The sequence below is a fragment of the Tiliqua scincoides genome, chromosome 1 (genome assembly GCF_035046505.1).
Source record: "Tiliqua scincoides isolate rTilSci1 chromosome 1, rTilSci1.hap2, whole genome shotgun sequence".
In the NCBI taxonomy this organism is placed as follows: domain Eukaryota; kingdom Metazoa; phylum Chordata; class Lepidosauria; order Squamata; family Scincidae; genus Tiliqua; species Tiliqua scincoides.
This window is the reverse complement of record NC_089821.1, coordinates 88,741,827-88,759,875: the sequence shown is the minus strand read 5'-3', so window position 1 is coordinate 88,759,875 and position 18,049 is coordinate 88,741,827. Positions and strand designations below refer to the sequence as shown.

Here is an 18,049-nt window from a genome sequence, read left to right as displayed (position 1 = left end):
CATTTTCTCCTTTTGCTTTTGGCCAATCAGGAGTTATTTTCCTGCTGGTGAATCCTGCATAACTTGCAAGTTACACATTTCAATGCAATTGGGAAATGGCTGCTTTAGTAGCTTCGTCTCCATTTTCAGGATGTTAGGAATACTTATCAATAACAACTGGGAGCAAGGAATCATCTGATGGAAGTCTTTGGCATATAATTTTGATGGGAACAGTTACCATTGCAGAAGAGGTAGGAACTTTCTTTTCAAATTGTTTCGGCATTAGTTTTATCCAAGGTTCAAAACTGGATTGCTTTATTCCCTTTCAGAGATGACAGTTTAACTGTGATATATTTCTCCTAGGGGTAACTCAGGCTTTTCAGTGCTGTTTCACTGTCACTAAGTACTTCCACAGAGTATGCAAAATGCACTAGCACTTATGCTAGTGCAATCCCACAGTCACTAAATGCTTGACTTCTCAGTTCAGAAGAACTGCACTGCTGTCTATTCTGTGACCTGATCTCTCTATCAGTATTCCCAAAGGCAGAACAGGCCTAATTGCTTTCACTGTATGTCTCTGCAGACATACAGTCTTGCTACTCCTTGTTTGATTCAGGGTTAAAAGAATATGCAATGCAATTTAAGGTTATTTGAAGTTAGCTTCATCTCCTAGTTCTGGGAGTATGCCAAATATATCACAGACTTTTTCTGCATCATATGAAAGCAAAGAGTCTTGCTGATATTCTCAGCAACTCCAGTGTTTTGCACTCTGTATTCATTTTTCCACCACTGACCTATATATAGCAGCACTTGTGCATACTTCAGAGTGTGGGAATACTGGGAGGTCTGGAAGAAAATCACACTGTTTTTATCTGTCCAAATTCTCTTGCATCAAGCACGGTAGTCTTAGTCTTTCTAGGCTTGGTTGTTTGCTTCCTTGTCTGTTTCTGACTCTTTTGTTTCTTTTCACCTTGATCTCCAGATATATTCCTGCTCAGACACCTTCAAATACTTCAAATACTAACATAACTTTATTGAACAAGCTGTACAGATTTCTATACTAGCCTTCAACTCTCTACTCCTTTCTCTTCTGTCTCGAGTGGCATATTCAGCAATCACACTTAGCCTAAAGCAGTGGTTCCCAAAGTCTTCCTAAGGAGGAGGGAACCACTTAAGTCTTTGTGGGGGTGGGAATATGACAGCAACGCAATTCCCAGGATTGTGCTGCTGCCAGGGAAAGAGGGGGTTTCTGACTTACCTGAAGCCAGCACTGGCCTTGGGGGCATGCAGGGAGCCCCATGGATGCCTCCACAGGACTTCCCAAGCCTGGAAATGAATAAAAATCACAATAAGAAGCCACTTCCGGTTTCATGATCAGAAACCAGAAGTGGTTTCTGATCATGATTTCACTAATTTCCAGGCTTGGGGAGTCCTGTGGAGGCATCCATGGGGCTCCCTGCATTCCCCGCAGTCTCATGCTGGCTTCAGGTAAGTCAGAAACACCCCTTTTTCTCCAGCAGCAGTGCGATCCTGGGGATTGTGTTGCTGCCAGCTCCCTGCTCCCACCCCTTAAGGGACCAGAGCTGAGTGCTTCCCTGGCTGGTGGGTTGTGACCCACCAGTTTGGGAAGTCCTGGCCTAAAGCATAGTTTGCAAATCCAGCTCTGTGGCAACAAACTGTGGTTTGGTGCTAATCACATTAGAGTCAATAGAATATGACGCATGGTTAATTCTGAAGAAGAAAGTGCAAAGGCCCATAACAGAAGAAAAGAAGATGGGATCTGAAGGGAGGAGCGTATATGCCATCAGAATGGTCCTAATTTCTTATCTACTGTTTGGAGATTTGACAGTGTTACATCTGCAACTAAGCCTAAGTAAGGTTACGTACATGAAGTAATGGTATATTCTTCCAAATCTACCTTGTTTCTTTTGTCATGTATCTTTCATCTGTTTTTAGATTGTAATCTTGTTAGGACAGGAACCTCTTTTTTCCATTATAAGCCACCATGCACCTTAATGGTGTCATAGAAATACTACCAGTAGTAGTACTAGCAGTAATAATGGCATGCCTCTGTCTCTTCCTAGAGCCTGTGTAAAGATTTTTCTTAGCCCAGCTGCTCTGTCCCTTTAACTCACAAACCTGTAACTTGTGAAATATGGAGGAAAGAAAGGTAAAATGGACGTTGCCTGGTATAAATTAAACTAGGGACTTTTTTGGTTCATTAAACAACCTTTGTAAAGAGTTGCAACCCTCAATTTGTATCATTCTGTCTAGTACAGTGGTTCCCAAACTGTGGGTCAGGACCCACTAGTGGGTCGCAACCCTATTTTTGGTGGTTCGTGGAACTGACAAGCTGATAACTGACAAAGATAATGCATGGAGCCCTATGGAAAGTGAAACTGAACTGCACATGCGCATTTACTCATGAGTGAGCGACTGTGCCTCAGTTCACTGCAAAGGGGATTGTAAGGCCATCACAATTATCCTGATTCAACGAACATGGAGCTTAACACATGCTCCAGAAGTTAGTTCTCCCTCCCCCCCACCCCTGCATAGTAAAAAAGGATTTAAAAAGAGACTTTAGTGGCTGGTAAAGTGAAACTTTTTTTTAGTCTCATAAAACTAAGTGAGTCTCAACAGAGTGTCATTTTAATAAGTGGGTCCTAGTGCTAAAAAGCTTGGGAACTACTGCTCTAGTATACATAAACTATTGCTAAAGGGACTCAGACATTACCAACATGGCTTGCTGTGTTGAGTCCTAAAGCGTTCATGTGTAAACAAGATATTAACCACTTTGTTATTTTCAATGCAACAAGACATTACATAAGTATGTGGTAACAAAATTGTTGTCTTTGGCATCTGGAAAAAGCCTACTCTGTGGCAATATCAATTTGAAGTATTTTTCCCCAATCAAGGTTTCCAAGTAATTTCTGCTCTGGAGCACAGTTCAATGCAGGCAGTAGAAAAATAACATCGGCATTCAGGAGCTCTGTTCTTCACAGGAGACTTGAAACTACAAAGCAAGGGATAAAAGAAAAAAGAAAACACTGGCTCATGTTCACCTCTGTGACTGAACTTGATGGTCACCCTCTGAATCTTGAAAAGGTCATCTATGTTATTCTGACCAGAAAGTTATCTGTGAAGACCCAATGATAAAATATTACCAATCTGCTAATTAAATTTAGGATATTGGGAACAAGACATACACTTACACATTTTCTCCTTTTCCCATCTAGCATACTTCATGGGCAGGTAAGGTAGATAAGCAGGTGGAGCCAAGCAATCTTGTACTGATCAAGTGTGGAAGAAGTAATCAAAACAGGCTAATCCTTGCTGCATTTCTCACAGTTCAGCTACCACAATTGCTCACAGTGGTGATGCTGGAGGAAGAGGTGGGCTGCCAGTGCTCTGGTCTTCCTCACACTTGCTCGCAGCAAGCAAGGAGACAACTGAAGCATCAACTGAAATGGTTGGGAGGGTTTGGGGGCAGAAGCAGGCAGAGGGCTGTTATGCTGGGCATCCATCATCAGTGAGCCACCACCCCAAACTGCCAGTTGAAGCAGCCACTTCAGTTATCTTTATGGCTGAACTGGCCCTGTGCGTAACTCTGGTGTCACATTAAGTCTCCATTGGTGCCAGCCATGGTTAATGCTAATCAGATATCCTGTTTCCCTCAGATTTTGAAATGGGTTTGCAAACCATGTTTATGAGTCAATTCTGGTTAGCCTCACCATGGTTAGTGCTAGTTAACTATAGTTAATACAAACAATGGGAATAAGGAGGGAATTTATGCAAGAGAAAAGTCATGCATGAATTCTGACTACTGTTCTCCTAACCATTTAGCAGGGATGAGCTCAAGTCAGTAGGTTCGAGTCAAAAGTTGAATTGCGAGTCACTGACCCTGTGACTCGACTCATGATTCATACTGTGCTGTCATGGTAAGTGGACCTGAGCGAGATTTTGAGTCACTCAGTCATTTCAAGTTATGAGTCTCTTATTTTTGAGTCAAATTTCAAAGAAAAAAGGAGGAAGAGGTGGTGGTGGTGTGTGTGTGAGTTACCCCCCTACAGATGTTTCCATCCCATCTACACTCCAATCAGCTGTGTGCAAAGAATCACTTCCCCCTAGTTGCCTGTCTTCTTTTGCCCATCCCTGACTTGTGCAGAAAAAAAAACCTGAATCATGCACCTGAACCTGGATGCAGGGTGGTGGTGGAGACAGGGTTGAGCAGTGAGGTGGCAAAGTTTGCAGACGACACCAAACTTTTCAGATTGGTGAAGACCAGAAGTGATTGTGAGGAGCTCCAGAAGGATCTCTCCAGACTGGCAGAACGGGCAGCAAAATGGTAGATGCGCTTCAATGTCAGTAAGTGTAAGGTCATGCACATTAGGGCAAAAAATCAAAACTTTACATATAGGCTGATGGGTTCTGAGCTGTCTGTGACAGATCAGGAGAAAGATCTTGGGGGGGTGGTGGACAGGTCAAGGAAAGTGTCGACTCAATGTGCGGCGGCAGTAAAGAAGGCCAATTCTATGCTTGGGATCATTAGAAAAGGTATTGAGAACAAAACGGCTAATATTATAATGCCATTGTACAAATCGATGGTAAGGCCCCACCTGGAGTATTGCATCCAGTTCTTTTCGCCGCATCTCAAAAAAGACATAGTGGAAATGGAAAAGGTGCAAAAGAGAGCAACTAAGATGATTACTGGGCTGGGGCACCTTCCTTATGAGGACAGGCTACGGCATTTGGGCCTCTTTAGCCTAGAAAAGAGGTGCCTGAGGGGGGACATGATTGAGACATACAAAATTATGCAGGGGATGGACAGAGTGGATAGAGAGATGCTCTTTACACTCTCACATAATACCAGAACCAGGGGACACCCACTAAAATTGAGTGTTGGGGGAGTTAGAACAGACAAAAGAAAATATTTCTTGACTCAGCGTGTGGTTGGTCTGTGGAACTCCTTGCCACAGGATGTGGTGATGGCGTCTGGCCTGGATGCCTTTAAAAGGGGATTGGAAAAGTTTCTGGAGGAAAAATCCATTACGGGTTACAAGCCATGATGTGCATGTGCGACCTCCTGATTATAGAAATGGGCTATGTCAGAATGCCAGATGCAAGGGGAGGGCACCAGAATGAGGTCTCTTGTTATCTGGTGTGCGTCCTGGGGCATTTGGTGGGCCGCTGTGAGATACAGGAAGCTGGACTAGATGGGCCTATGGCCTGATCCAGTGGAGCTGTTCTTATGTTCTTATGTTAATCTGTTCTGTTAAAGAAAATGATGTGTATTTAGTTATTATGATACTAACTGCTGCAAGGCTTTTATATGCTAGATACTGGAAAGATATTAAAATTCCAACAAAAGATGAATTAATAGAGAAAATAATGAATGTGGTGGAAATGGATAGGTTACAGAGATTTTGGATCAACAGCGTGAACCGACACAGATAGAGCAATGGAGACCATGTTATGCTTGGTTGAAAATGAAGTTGTAGATGTATAAGATAGTGCATTTAGATGAATATATTGTATATATGATATATTATACAGGGTATGATATAATAGATAAATGATATTAAGAGGTTAAACTAGAAGAGGAACAAGGTTAGAAGATATGTGTTGATTGATTACCGATATTGATATATGATTGCCTTCACCCTTCAACGGTATGTTTTTTGTGTGTTGTATATTGAGTTTGTGTTTGTTATGTGTTTGTTTATATTTGTTGTTTGTTTTTATTTTGGAAAATTTAAAAATTTTTTAAAAAAGGAAATTTCCTAGGTTCTTCTATTTTCCACTCACTGCCCATGTAGAATCCCTGCAGATCTCACTGCACAGTCTTCACTGCTTTTGACATTACATGTCTCCAATGCAGCCTCCTGCAAGTCATGCTGGGGCCCCACTATGGACTGCACCTCAGAGACTGCAGCTGCAAATCATGTGCGCTGGGCCAAGGAATGCATACTTGACACTCCTTAACACAGTGTCAAACTGGGAGGAAAGTGGCCTGCTACAGTAGCACTTTGGCTTGTGGGTCCACTTCCCATGAAGGAGTGCATAGGATCTCAGGGGAACAGCTGTGGGACTACAACAGCTGCAGAAGTAAGTTTTGATACCTGGAAATTTCCTGGGATCTCAGCTGGCCTTGTGGAATGCAAAAGATGGAGGCTGGGCCTACTGAGAGGCCAGGTCTACTGGGCAAGTAGACCTAGGCGCCGGAGACTTTTCCAGTTACTCTCATCCTTTGCACCATTTTGTCCCATCCCTGCCCTGTCCCACCAGCCCCCATTGCCCTTGTTCCCCTGCAATGTTTTGCCCCTCCCCTTTGGGAAGGGGGCCCAAAATAAACTTTGTACTTCCTGTTAAAATTGCTGTCAGAGGCCCTGATGTCGGGTGTCTGTTTCTTTACATAGGTAACTTGACCCACACACGGATTGTGAACATTCAGATTCAGTGTTATTATCGTGTCAAATTATTTTTCCATTGCTTCTGTTGGCTTCATTACTACCCTCCTCTGTAATTGTACAATTGCAACTGAAGGGAACATGTTGCTGAGTAGGAATTTGCAATTTACAATTCATCCCTATCTTTCACCTGGAAGAAAAGAGAAGTGTTGGGTGGCTGTTCCTACACAATGCCACACAGTAGTTACTGAGGCTGGGTAACCGGAAGCATTATTTAGTGTTCTTTTAAGCCCTGTCCCCTGATAGTTCTCTTTGGTATTATCTCCAACAATGTTTCATATTCCTGAAAAGAATAAAGAGAGAGAGGGAGAAAGAGAAAGCTGTAGGTGCTGATGAGGTGATTATATGGGAGGAGAGAGAACTGGTTGCTTTCATACAATCTGATATGCGCAAATACAAGCTGTGCAAAATCAGCCCACATGTCATAATAAGGATGATGCACAATAAGCACTGGATGTGATTAATTATCTGGGTAACCTTGTATCCAATTTAGCTGCAAAGACTGACACAACTAGGATTCTGCATCAAGGGACTGGATCATATGCAATGAATGAAAGGAACTGGCAAAGTGTACACTTCGCATGTCAGGGCATTGAATCAGAAGGTTTGGCAGTAATTCACAAATGTGTGGCCAGAGGGAGCATGTGCATGAATGGCTATTGTTACCATTCTTTCTTTTCATTTGTGGATTCCACCCAATGGAAAGATGGCTATTGTTAGCAGTGCGGATGTGCTTGAGCAGCAGAACAGGACATCAAAGATTCATTGAAATAGTCACAAAAAATGGTTATAGTGCTGTAGAAGCAGAGACAAAAAAATATCCACCATGACCAAGCAACACTTGCAGCAGAGAGACATTACAGAGGAGCTCTCTTCGGAGAAGTACTTTTGTGTAACCTTTAGGATAGAGATTTCTAACGTATAGAGTTGGCCTTGCCACTAAACCTGCTGGCAGCCAGCCCGATGCTACGGAGAAGAGTACAGGACAATGGGGAATGAACTACTCTGGTTGCCTGGTGTTATTGCATTTCTCATAAGCTACTCAAAATGGATTCTGTTTTGTATCAGTGATGGGATCAGTGCCAGCAGAGGCTGCTGCAAGCCTCTCCTGCTGTATTCCCTGGCACAAGAAGAGTAGCACAGTGGCAGTCCTGGTGATTTTTCCACCAGGGGCCTCCCCCCTATTTGTTGCCCCCAACCTAGATGCAATTGTGGTGATTGTCATCAACACCGCAATTACTTCTGCGCCACCTCCTCCTTTCCCCTTTTGAAAATAAAGGGAGGAAGGAGGAGGCCCAGGCGCCAATTAAACCTTAGCAGCAACATGAAAAGCTTTATCACAGCTAGAAGTAGTGTGTGCCTCCTCCGAATTTAGAGGAGGCGAGCACCACTTCCAACAGACTATCCGGCTGTTCTGAGGGCCTCCCTCTTCTCCTCCCCCTTCTTTAAGGGAGAGGAGGGTGGACCTCAGAGATGGTCAGGAACCACAAGGACAGTGGCTGCAGGAGTGCAGCCACTGCTAGTGCTGTTTCCTGCCAATCTGAGAGCCACCCTCCTCTCCTCCCCTTTAAAGAAAGAAGAAGGTGGCCCTCAGATTGACTCGGAACTGCATTGACAGTGGCTGTGCTCCTGCAGCCATTGTCGGCATGGTTCCAGACCATAGCAAAATAAAGTGGTGGTGGGGGAGCAGGTTGTGGCATCACCTCCCCCCAGCCTGGCGCTTGGGGCTTTGCCCCCATTGCCCCTCCCCAGGTATGTCACTGGAGCAATATCAGTGGCTGCTGTGACTGCCTTTGCAACTTTCAGTGCTAGAACAAAAATGTGATGTATCATTTTACACCACCGCTGCAATCGGGGAAGACCTGTAACTCAGTGGCACAGTGCATATTTTGCATGTTCAAGGAGAGGCAACCCATCTATTAAGTTAGGTAATGTGGGTTGCATCAAAGACAGATGGCAAGGGGTGAGAGGACAGCGGATTTTGGGTGCCCTTCACCACATGTCTGCTGCCACAGCCACCACACCTCTCCAGCCCACCATTTACGCAACCTGCATCAATCCCCTTTCCATCTGCTAAAAGTGAACTGGTGGTTTTAAATGGAGTATTGCTGAACTGCAGCAAAAAGCAGCAGGGTTAGCCTGTTTTTATCACTCCTTACACAATTATTGACTCCACCTTCTTCTCCATTTTACCCACCCTGGCACCATCAGGGGTCTGCAGCAGCAGTAATCTACTGGGGCAAAGGCCTCAAATGGTCCATCAGCAGCATGAATTTTGGTACAATGCACCTACATTGCCAGCCTTTTATGTCACAGCAAAGATCGTCATGTGAGTCTAGAGATCCAGGCTAGTAAAGTGGTTTGGGAGTTGGACTTAGGCCTGGAAGATCCAGGTTCAAATTCCTACTCAGCCATGAAGCTTCCTAGGTGACCTTGGGCCAGTCACTATCTCTCAGCCTCGCCTACCTCACAGGATGGTTGTGAGGACAAAAGGAGGGAAGGAACCATGTACACCACCCTGAACTGCTTACAGGAAGGGTGGTATAAAAATGTGATAAATAAATAAATAAAAGGCTCCTCAGAATGGGCCATGTGTTACACCTACATCTTTCTTTTTTGGTTCTTGTTGAGTACCAGGTGTCATTGAGGTGTGCCACAAGCCTGTCACACAAAGGTGCATGCATACTCATTTGGTTCCCCTGTGTGTGCAAGTAACAAGCACAACTCACATAATTTTTTCTGATGGTAGCAAGGTCATATTAAATAGCAATTGGCGTCTTTTTGTACAAAGACTCTTTGTTGTACAGAAATCATGGGAAGAAGTGGCTTTTGGCATTAAAACCTAGTTTCAATGCAATGCTCGACATGGCTTTTTTTCCAATCATCGTGTATTTATGAATTTAGATATTGTGCTTTTGTATGGAAATAAAGGTGGCTCCTTTCTTTAAGATTAAAATTCTGACCTTCCCAGCTGAGACTCAAAAGCCCCCAATCACCTTTAATGCAAGAGAGCCACTGTAAGGATTTTGAAAGTATTCTTGCAGGGCTATACAAATGTGGTAAGCTGCCAGTGACCACCTCTAGACAATTGCTAGTTCTTAATAGCAATTTTCAAGTCAGGTACACTTGTTACTTTGCCTATTATGACATCATTCAAAACTTCTGTATAATTGTATTAAGACTGAAATGATTGAAAAAGTCAGGTCTTGCACAGCTGTTTTGTTCAACCAGCATAATTTGGATGCAGGATAATGTTCTAATGCAAATCTAGTGGCAACATTTGAGCTGCCCAACCACTGTTTAAAACACACACACACACACACACACACACACACACACACACGCACAGATACACAAACACACACCCTGTCTTTTATCATTATCTTCTTCCATCTATCCTCCCTCCCTACAGCGTGTTTGTTGACTGCCAGCTTTGTTAGTCTCATTTACTTTCTGCAGTGCACATCAAAAACAGGCTAGCAGTGCTACCCCTATATATGTTTTATTTTGAGGGAGCTGCTATTTGTATATATAAAAGTTAGCTTCATTATAATAGTGTCCTAGTGGGTATTCTTGTGATTATAATAAAAAAAAAACTAAAAGAATTTTACAACAGTGCATTTACAGTCCAGATCAGTAAAAATATGCAAATGACTGTGAAGAGCCAGCTGTTTCAATTTAAGAGTTATGGCTATGATCTAGAGTTTAAAGTCTCTTTAAATCTGCCTTCCATACAAGCACAAAGCTTGTAAAGGCTTGTGCATGCACAGCAGGGCTGCCTGCTTCTCCCCACACTCTCTCACTTTTCTGTTAGCTTCTCTTGGTGCTGAAAACATCAGAAATCACATTTAACATTTCCTCCACTTTCAAAAGTGGCATGTTGATTGGGTCGTGGGGATGCTCTTAGCCAGATCCAGAAGCTTCATAGCATCCACAGACCTCACTATGCAGCCCTGTGGGTTGTGGCCTATGTATTTTAATAATGATGATTTATAAAACAGCTTACAACGTGTATGTACATCTTGCTTATTATGAATGGTATATTAGGCTGGTTTAAACAGGCAGCCACTGCAAACGCATTTACTTGATCTTTAATGGCGCATGCTACATTAGAAATAGCTGACTAAACGTATCCAAGGCATTTATATTAGAAAACACAACAGTTAATATCGAGGAAAACACATTTTTAACTATTGGGCTATGTATTGTGGAGATTCTATGACATAAACTGTATGTCAATTATTTGTAAGACACATATACATGACTACGTATTGAAGAGGAAACATAACAATGTCTCATCACCGTAATGGCAATGCTTGGGATCATTAAAAAAGGGGATTGAGAATAAAATGGCCAATATTATAATGCCATTGTACAAATCAATGGTAAGGCCAACCCAGGAGTATTGTGTTCAATTCTGGTTGCCACATCTCAGAAAGGATATAGTGGAACTGGAAAAGGTGCAGAAGAGCGTGACAAAAATGACTACTGGACTGGGGCACCTCCCTTATGGGGAAAGGCTACAGCTTTTGAGGCTCTTCAGTCTAGAAAAGAGGCACCTTAGGGAGGACATAACTGAGAAGTACAAAGTTATGCAGGGGATAGATAGAATGGATAGAGGGATGTTCTTTTCCCTCTCACACAGCAGAACCAGGGGACAGCCACCGAAAATGAGTGTCGGGAGAGTTAGGACAGACAAAAGAAAATATTTCATTACCTAGCATGTAATTAGTCTGTGGAACTCCCTGCCACAGGACATGGTGATGGTGTCTGGCCTAGATGCATTTAAAAGGGAATTGGACAGATTTCTGGAGGAAAGGTCCATTGCAGGTTATAAGCTATGATGGGTATATGCAACCTTCTGGTTTAGGAGTAGGCTACCTCAGAATGCAAGACGCAAGAGAGTGGCACAAGGATGCAGGTCTCTTGTTGTCTTGTGTGCTCCCTGAGGCATCTGGTGGGCTACTGTGAGTTACAGGAAGCTGGATTAGATGAGCCTTTGACCTGATCCAGCGGGGCTCTTCTTATGTTCTTATGAAGAGGCTTTCATCTGAAGTCTCTCCACTGGACATAAATGTGAATTGTTTCCTATTAACATGACTGTAGTGTAGAATGTTGATCATATTTAGCCCTTTCAATGTTGGTCGCATTGCACTTTCTGAGTGTGTCAAGCAAACCACGTAGGTTCTCTTGGTGCAATCCTTAACTACAGCCCTGTAAGGTGTCTGAGTGTTGTAATCCCCACATTGCAGCTGAGGCTGAGAGGGAGTGGCTTGACTGGGCATGCCAGCTTTGAACTAGAGAAATCCTGGTTCACAGCTCCTGATGCTCCATCAACTCTCAGAATGGAGGCTTACAGTAGAAAAGAGGAGAGAGGTCAGTTGAAGTCAGAAAGGACACTAGCTGCTAAGAGGTTGGCATGTAACCAGATAGATCAAGCAGCAGGGGCTCACCCTGCTGCTTAACGCCTGGGGAAGTAAGGGTGGAGTTTCCATACTCACACCACTGATTGCTCATCCTTGGGTAACTGGCTACTGGCTTGCTACGAGATCACCTACCAGATGAGCAAGGTCCTTTCCCTTTATCCGGAAGGTCTACGGATGCCCAGGTGGATGCTTTTGCTTCCCAGGGCTTCTTCAGCCCAGGACCCCATCACTGTTAAGAACATAAGAACAGCCCCACTGGATCAGGCCATAGGCCCATCTAGTCCAGCTTCCTGTATCTCATAGCGACCCACCAAATGCCCCAGGGAGCACAACAGATAACAAGAGACCTCATCCTGGTGCCCTCCCTTGCATCTGGCATTCTGACATAGCCCATTTCTAATCAGCAGGTTGCACATACACATCATGGCTTGTAACATGTAATGGATTTTTCCTCCAGAAACTTTTCCAATCCCTTTTTAAAGGCGTCCAGGCCAGATGCCATCACCACATCCTGTGGCAAGGAGTTCCACAGACCAACCACACGCTGAGTCAAGAAATATTTTCTTTTGTCTGTTCTAACTCCCCCAACACTCAATTTTAGTGGATGTCCCCTGGTTCTCATGTTATGTGAGAGTGTAAAGAGCATCTCTCTATCCACTCTGTCCATCCCCTGCATAATTTTGTATGTCTCAATCATGTCCCCTTCAAGCGCCTCTTTTCTAGTCTAAAGAGGCCCAAACGCCGTAGCCTGTCCTCATAAGGAAGGTGTCCCAGCCCAGTAATCATCTTGGTCGCTCTCTTTTGCACCTTTTCCATTTCCACTATGTCTTTTTTGAGATGCGGCGACCAGAACTGGACACAATACTCCAGGTGTGGCCTTACCATTGATTTGTTCAACGGCATTATAATATTAGCTGTTTTGTTCTCAATACCCTTCCTAATGATCCCAAGCATAGAATTGGCCTTCTTCACTGCCGCCGCACATTGGGTCGACACTTTCATCGACCTGTCCACCACCACCCCAAGATCTCTCTCCTGATCTGCCAGACAGCTCAGAACCCATCAGCCTATATGTAAAGTTTTGATTTTTTGCCCCAATGTGCATGACCTAACACTTACTGACACTGAAGCGCATCTGCCATTGTTGCATGTTGCAGTGCATTGTTGCAGCGCGTGTTGCCTCAGTACAAAAGAAAAGGGGAGAAGGGTTGAGCAGATATTGATTCCTCCTCCTCCACTGCAGAGCAGCCTCAAGCTTCTCCCAAGCCTAGCCAGAGCCCTCTGTCTCATCACTGGCTAGGATTTTGAATCATTTTGGGCCTTGTGAGCCTTTGTGGCTCCACACTCTCCCTGCTAAGTCTGTGGAGCTGCTACTCCCATTGCTCTGGCAATCCAGGGAATGACATTAGAGGCCTCAAATGAGGCAGTGTTTTCCAGGGTCTCTAGCTGGCCTCTTAAAGTCACCTCCCATAATAATAAAATGGGAACCTGGGGGCTCACACCTTGAGTGCAAATGAGTCCTGGAATTCAGTTTCCAAACATAATTTGATCTAACGTTTCCTAAGGGGACAGGCATAACTTTGGCGGACCATAGGGAGTGAGACTTCAGCAAGTTTCTAAATTGATCCCTGTCCTCACCTTATGCATGTTTTGTTAGATGTTTAATGAGGCCTACTTCCATGTAAGTGTGCAGAGCACTGCACCCACACACACCAACTACTAAATTCTACTACTTCAAGAGTTCCCAACGTGCAGAACTAGTTGTGCAAATTATATGAATATTATCATGGGACATCCAATGAGAGTGTTAAGTTCTTATTTGTTCTGCTGCAAAAATGATACTAGATAGTCCTTTATGGTAAATATTCTATCCTTTGAGTGATATAGGATGGCAACCTGACTAATGCGTCAACCATTGGGGGCATTCTACTCATGCAAGGCCCCATTCAGCTTGCACAATGATTCCTTCTGTGAATGGAACACTTTTTTCTGTTTATGAAACGCCATTCATGGAGTGAGGTCCCAATACCAAAAGCACTAGTCAGGATACCACACATAGTATATTAAAAAGAGAAACATTGGAGGATCGCTGAGTACTAGTCAACTTTAGACAAGGACAAAGGAAGAGAAACTGAAATGCATAGGGAAGGGTAGGAAGGATGACACTGTGGTCAGCTGAAGTGTTTTCTAAGCCCCTTCTAATCTCATTGCTTTTAGGAGAAACCATCTTGCTTTCCTAAAAGTATCCCTGCATTTGGAAATGTGTGCTCTTCAGATCAAACCTCAGCTCTGCCTTAGTGGTTCAATGTGTGGATTAGGCCCTGGGAGAGACCAATTCCTGTGGGCTGCCCTTTCAGCAGTGCTGATGCTGCTAAAGCAGGGGTACTCAATAGGTGGATCGCGATCTACCGGTAGATTGCGAGGCAAAATGAGTAGATCACGGAGTGCCTTCAGGTGCCTCTGGGAGGAAACGCTGGGAGTAAGGCCCATTGTACTCAATGGGGCTTACTCCCAGGTAAGTGTGGTTAGGATTGCAGCCTCACAGCCTAATCCTAGGCATGTCTACTCAGGAGTAAGTCCTGTTATACTCAGTGGGGTTCAAGGTACACCAACATACATTGTACACATAAATGTTATATGTTATGATGGCGCGAACATTGTAAAAAAAACTCTGGTAGATCTCCGGGCCTTGCTGGGTTTCAAAGTAGCTCTCGAGCCAAAAAAGTGTGAGCACCCCTGTGCTAAAGTGTCACTTTGCAAAGCACCTTTCAACAGCTGAGCTGCAAAGTGACGCTTCGGAGGAACTGCTGGAAGGGTGGCCCACATAATAATTGGGCTCTTCCAGTCTGCATATTTTCCCTTCCATCATTTGCAGCTAATGAGTTCCTATTTGAAAGCAAAATGCTTATTTCTGAACTTCATCTGCTTAATTTCCTACTTAATGACATCACTTCAGACCCTCAGCTGGCACCATGAATGCAGTTTGGCCCACTGTATGAAATGCGCTTGACACCCCTGGACTAGGTGGTGGCAGCTAAATTCTGCTATCCAAAACAACTGCAATACACTTCATGGCATACTTTTGATACAGAAGGGAGTCGAATTTCAGCCTGAGATTCCACTGCTGTAAACCGAAGTCAAAATAACAATTTTGTGAGAAGCATTAAAGTGAATTCCAATTAATGGTTGCATTGTAAAAAAGCACTGCTTATCTACTCAAATAATAAGAACCAAAGTCCATATTAATAGGGTGCCTGGATCATTTACTGTGACCTGCAGGCCTCCTTTGCTTTTCTGCCATTTGTATGCATCAGGACAAAAGGTGTATTCACCCTAAAATTGATTCTGTGTGCCTCCAGTCCACTTTGAAATCGTCTGACCCTTGAATCCCACTGGCAATTGATCTTCTCTATATCAAGGAACCACAATCAACATCTAGGGTAGGTCATGACATATTGTTGTAATGGGAACAGTTCATTCAGGAAGGTGACATTTCAGACTGTGATTATGCAGTCTTACAGCTACACAGCACATTATGTCATTAGTCCTTGGAGGGTCTTACCCTGGCAATATATTACTGCCGACACCAGACAATTCTTTACAGCCAGATGTTCAGAAAACTTGGGGTACAACCAGGAACTTATTAGCTTCTTACAGGCCTAGGGATCTACGTTGCTCTCCAGGGATCTTTTTGTGCCAACTAGCATTAAACTGCACACAGAGCAGCACATTAGGAGAGCAATTAGGCACTTTTCTTGAAGCCATGAATGCACAGAGTGAAGCCAGCACTGCAAATCATGTGCAGTCTCTTAAGGATATTCAATAAGATGGAGAAAAGGGGGGGGGAGGAATAAAACAAGAACCATCAGTTTAAATATTCTGAGCATTTTATGATAACAGATTACTTCCATGGAATGAGAAATTCAGGACCCAGAAATCTTATAGGCAAAGATTAACTTTGTCCACTTGCCAGTGTCAAAAAATCTATCTAAATCTGCAGGATTATTATAAAAGAAAACTTCCTGTCTGAGCAGGAGAGTGAAGCGGGAAGGCAAGGTGCCTTATGGAGTACAGGATGGATAAACTGCTGCCTAAGGTGATTTTATTTTAATTAGTCCCATCTCACCACATGAACACAGAAGTAACATTTTGAGGAACACTCTTTATGCTATATGTTTTTTTTTTTGGTTTTTTTTTACAATAATAAGAAAGTCAGCAGGATGTAAACAAAGTCCCAAGGTAGATACATGGTATAGGTCGCCAGTGGAATAGCACTTCTTCCATGCACTTGAAAATAATGATCCACTTCTATTCCAAGGAAGCAAAATGACATATAAGGGTACAGTCCTAACCAACATTCCAGCAGCAAGGTAAGAGCAATGGAACCCTGAGGTAAGGGAACAAACATTGCCTTACCTTGAGGAGGCCTCAATGACTGCCCCCCAACTGCAGGATGCGGCACATGCCCCCCCCCCCCCCGGCACAGCTATGTCAGTGCTGGAAAGTTGGTTCGGATTGTGCCCTTAGTGTCATAAGTAGTTCTGTAGCAGTGCATGCTGGGAAATGTTGGGAGGCCTGCTGTAGAAGGTAAGCCCACGCAGGGGGTTGGAGGGAGGTGGGAAGGAGTTGAATGGGGTAAGGTGGGTGGAACGGGAGGCGGGTGGGCAGAATGGCACAGTGACAGGGATGGGGAGGAGAATGCATAGAGCCTGGGAGGGGGGCGGTTTTGGTGGCACCACTGCCCTCCAAAACTTGACCCCGTTCCTGGGCCTGATCCATCTGCGCAGATCAACATGAAGTTGCGCCAGTGATATTGCTGGTGCAGGTCTGAATTGATCTGTTGAAGCTGCTGGGGCTTACCCCAGGGTCCAAGAGAGACCTCCAGCAGACAGAAGTCCCCTAGAGGATGTAGCAGAAGCTTCATCGCCACACTGGGATTTAGGTAGGGTCCGGCTGTAATTGTTGAAAGTTAAAGAATTACGTACTTGGAAAGCTTGCACATGAAGGAGAAAGCTTAGTCTTATGGCAGTTTGACATAGCACTTGGTTGGTTGGCCTACAGCACCCGGTATTCCCAGGCGGTCTCCCATCCAAGTACTAACCAGGCCTGACCTTGCTTAGCTTCCGAGATCAGACGAGATCGGCCATGTGCAGGGTAACAGTTGCTACCTGGACCCTTCCTCCATTTGCAATTTTTACCATCGTAGCTACACTTGACTCTTGTGTGCACTGATGCTGAGGCAGGAAGTGCAAAAATAAATTTCGATATCCAGGTGGGCATAATTGCATCATGTTTCCTTTTTTTTTTGCACATAATTTGTGCATTAGTCATTTGGACAGGGGAAAAAAAATGTGAATGAAGAGAAAGGACTGAAAGCGGCAACTACCGTAACTGTACACGTGCCAGTCCTGGAATTAGAAATGCTTCATGTTAAATTGAAAGAAAGGTGAAACGGAACATGAGGCAGAGCCAATTTACAGAAGAGCAACAAAGCAGAATAAAGAAAATCAGCTTGTCTCTAATGGAGTCAAAAAGCGTTTCGGTACAAGAAAGCTTGTCTGATTCAAACAGAAGATGCATGTCCTCACATTTTTGCTCGGCATTTGGAAGAGCTCTGCAAAACAAATACATTTGTGGTGGAATTTGTATTCCTGCTGAGACACTCCTGGCACCCTAAATGAAACATAAAACTGCCATCCTCAGCGTGCCTCTCCATTCCTGACACTTTCAAGGTCACCTAGTATTAATACACACACACACATTATGAGGACAGACACTGTACTTGGATTTCATTTGCTTCCTTCCATCCGCTGAAGCATCTCCAAGTTCACCATAATCCTTAACCTTTGGTGCCCTTCTGGGGAAAGCCGTGGAGATGGTTGCAGGTGAAACTGTGGAACTTCGAAGGGCAAAGAGAAAGAGGTGCTGGGCCTAGAATTGTGATGGTCCTAGAAGGAACCCATATGCTTTCCTGAACAGCTATGACCCCAGTCCAGCTACAGGTGCTATGTATGTGAAATCACACGTGTACACTCAAGCTGAAGTGCCAGGCTTCTGAGAGAACTCAGTCCCAATTGGCGGTAGGAACATGTGCTAACAGGTTCTGCTGCATGTGTAGTTTCATGTCGAACTGGCTGCTTCTGGCAGTGAAAGTAAGTTGGTGGCAGACCAGAGGGT

General features: G+C 44.1%; 1 pseudogene; it reads right to left on the bottom strand.

Moving 5' to 3' along the window:
• Window positions 1-16,924: 16,924 nt before the first annotated feature.
• LOC136637673 (5S ribosomal RNA) lies at window positions 16,925-17,041 on the bottom strand (annotated as a pseudogene).
• Window positions 17,042-18,049: the final 1,008 nt, after the last annotated feature.